This window comes from Arachis hypogaea, chromosome 18, assembly GCF_003086295.3.
Source record: "Arachis hypogaea cultivar Tifrunner chromosome 18, arahy.Tifrunner.gnm2.J5K5, whole genome shotgun sequence".
Classification (NCBI taxonomy): domain Eukaryota; kingdom Viridiplantae; phylum Streptophyta; class Magnoliopsida; order Fabales; family Fabaceae; genus Arachis; species Arachis hypogaea.
In genome coordinates, this window is record NC_092053.1 from 79,588,938 (window position 1) to 79,592,567 (window position 3,630).

Sequence of the window (3,630 nt, forward strand, 5' to 3'; positions counted from 1 at the left end):
TTTATTTTATTTTTAAAGCTTTTTATTTTCGAAAAATCCAAAAAAAATTAATAAAATCATAAAAGCAAAAATAATTTTATGTTTCCTGTTTGAGTCTAGTATCAAATTTTAAGTTTTATGTTAATTGCATCCTTTTTTTTTCTAAAATTTTTTTTCGAAAAATTCATGCATGTGTTCCTCATGATCTTCAAGTTGTTCTTAATGATCTTTTTTGTTTGATCTTTGCATTTTTATGTTTTGTGTCTTTTCTTGTTTCTCATATGTATTTTTGAATTATTAGTGTCTAAAGTTTGAAAATTTCTAAGTTTGGTGTCTTGCATGTTTTTCTTTTCTTAAAAATCTTCAAAAATAAGTCTTGATGTTCATCTTTATCTTCAAAGTGTTCTTGGTGTTCATCTTGACATTCAAAGTGTTCTTGCATGCATTAGTTGTTTTGATTCATAATTTCTATGCTTTGTTTCAATTTGGTATTTTTTCTCTCTCTTTACTAAAAATCCAAAAATCAAAAAAATATATCTTTCCTTGTTTTACTCATAAATTTCAATTTCAAAATTCTATCTTTTGAAATCTTTTTCAAAAATCAAATCTTTTTCATTTATCTTTACATATTTTCGAAATTTTTTTAATTGATTTTCAAAATCTTTTTCTTATTCTTACTTCATATTTTCAAAAATCTCACTAACATTTAATATTTTGATTCAAAAATTTTCAAGTTGTTACTTGCCTATTAAGAAAGGTTCAATCTTTGAATTTTAAAATCATATCTTTTTAGTTTCTTGTTAGTCAAGTAATCAACTTTAATTTCAAAAATCAAATCTTTTTAATTTCCTTTTCAAATCTTTTTCAAAATAAATTTCAATCATATATTTTTCACAATCAATTTGAAAATCTTTTCTAACTTCTTATCTTTTCAAATTTGATTTTCAAATCTTTTTCAATTAACTACTTGACCTTTTGGTTTGATTTTAAAAGTTTTCTACTTCAATCATATCTTTTTCAAAGCCACCTAACTAATTTTCTCTCTCTAATTTTTGAAAACTCCTACCCACTTTTTCAAAATTCTTTTTAATTAACTAATTATTTCAAATTTTAATTTAATTTTATTTCTCTTTTTAATTTTCTAATTCTAACTTATAATTAAAATAAAAACAAAAATATTTTCCTTTTATTTTAATTTAAATTTCGAATTTTTTTCTCTTCTCCTTCTTCTATTCTTCTCTTCTTCTACTCACATAAAGGAATCTCTATACTGTGACATAGAGGATTCCTATTCTTTTCTGTTCTCTTCTTTTTCATATGAGCAGGAATAGGGACAAAGACATTCTTATTGAAGCTGATCCTGAACCTGAAAGGACTCTTAAGAGGAAACTAAGAGAAGCTAAAGCACAACCCTCTAGAGAAGACCTGACAAAAATTTTCGAAAAAGAAGGAAACATGGCCCAACCAAATAACAACAATGCCAACAATACAAGGAATATGCTTGGTGACTTCATTGCACCTTCCTCTGACTTTTGTGGAAGAAGCATCTCAATTCCTGCCATTGGAGTAAACAACTTTGAGCTTAAGCCTCAATTAGTTTCTCTAATGCAACAGAATTGCAAGTTTCATGGACTTCCATTGGAAGATCCTCATCAGTTCTTAGCTGAATTCTCGCAAATCTGTGACACTGTCAAGACCAATAGAGTTGATCCTGAGATCTATAGGCTTATGCTTTTCCCTTTTGCTGTAAGAGACAGAGCTAGAACATGGTTGGATTCACATCCTAAGGAAAGCCTGAACTCTTGGGAAAAGCTGGTCATTGCTTTCCTGGCCAAATTCTTTCTACCTCAAAAGATGAGCAAGCTTAGAGTGGAAATCCAAACCTTCAGACAAAAGGAAGGTGAGTCCCTCTATGAAGCTTGGGAAAGATATAAGCAATTGATCAAAAGGTGTCCTACTGACATGCTTCCGGAATGGAGCATCATATGTATATTCTATGATGGTCTGTCTGAGTTGTCAAAAATATCATTGGACCATTCTACAGGAGGATCTCTTCATCTAAAAACCCTTACAGAAGCTCAGGAACTCATTAAAATGGTTGCAAATAACCAGTTCATGTACACCTTTGAGAGGAATCCTGTGAACAATGGGACACCTCAAAAGAAGGGAGTTCTTGAAATTGATACTCTGAATGCCATATTGGCTCAGAACAAAATATTGACTCAACAAGTCAATATGATTTCTCAGAGTCTGAATGGATTGCAAGCTGCATCCAATAGTACTAAAGAAGCATCTTCTGAAGAAGAAGCTTATGATCCTGAGAACCCTGCAATGGCAGAGGTGAATTACATGGGAGAACCCTATGGAAACACCTATAATCCTTCATGGAGAAATCTTCCAAATTTCTTATGGAAGGACCAACAGAAGCCTCAACAAGGCTTCAATAATAATTGTGGAAGAAATAGGTTTAGCAATAGCAAGCCTTTTCTATCATCTTCTCAGCAACAGACAGAGAATTCTGAATAGAGCCATTCTGGCCTGGCAACCATAGTCTCTGATCTATCCAAGACCACACTAAGTTTTATGAATGAAACAAGGTCCTCCATTAGAAATTTGGAGGCACAGGTGGGTCAGCCTAGTAAGAAGATTACTGAAACTCCTCCCAGTACTCTCCCAAGCAATACAGAAGAAAATCCCAAGAGAGAGTGCAAGGCCATAACCATGACCAACATGGCCGAACCTGGAGAGAGTGAGGAGGACGTGAGTCCCAGTGAGAAAAGTCTCATGGGACGTCCTCTGGACAGAAAGGAGTTCCCCTTTAAGGAACCAAAGGAATCTGAGGCTCATATAGAGACCATAGAGATTCCATTGAACTCCCTTCTGCCATTCATGAGCTCTGATGAATATTCTTCCTCTAAAGAGGATGAAGACATCACTGAAGAGCAAGTTGCTAAATATCTAGGAGCAATCATGAAGCTGAATGCCATGTTATTTGATAATGAGACTTGGGAGGATGAACCTCCATTGCTCATCAATGAACAAAATGATCTGGTTCAACTGAAATTATCTCAGAAGAAACAGGATCTTGGAAAGTTCTTCATACCTTGTACCATAGGCACCATGACCTCTAAGAAGGCTCTATGTGACCTGGGGTCAAGGATAAACCTCATGCCACTCTCTGTAATGGAGAAACTAGGAGTCTTTGAGGTAGAAGCTGCAAAAATCTCACTAGAGATGGCAGAAAAATCAATGAAACAGGCTTATGGACTACTAGAGGACGTGCTAGTGAAGGTTGAAGACCTTTACATCCCTGCTGATTTCATAATCCTAGATATTGGGAAGGATGAGGATGAATCCATCATCCTTGGCAAACCCTTCCTAGCCACAGCAAAAGCTGTGATTGATCTTGACAGAGGAGAGTTGGTCCTTCAGTTAAATGAGGACTACCTTGTATTCAAGACTCAAGGTTCTCCTTCTGTAACCATGGAGAAGAAGCATGAAAAGCTTATTTCAATATAGAGTCAAACAAAGCCCCCACATTCAAACTCTAAGTTTGGTGTTGGGAGGCCACAACCAAACTCTAAGTTTGGTGTTGAGAGACCCCAACCTTGCTCTGATTATCTGTGAGGCTCCATGAGAGCTCACTATCAA

At 34.6% G+C, this 3,630-nt stretch overlaps 1 non-coding gene across 1 annotated transcript; it reads right to left on the reverse strand.

Annotated features, from left to right (window-relative positions):
* Positions 1-1,839: 1,839 nt before the first annotated feature.
* LOC112774125 (small nucleolar RNA R71) lies at positions 1,840-1,947 on the reverse strand. Its single transcript, XR_003188628.1, has one exon. It is a non-coding gene; the product is annotated as a small nucleolar RNA R71 (small nucleolar RNA).
* Between the last annotated feature and the right edge of the window lie 1,683 nt (positions 1,948-3,630).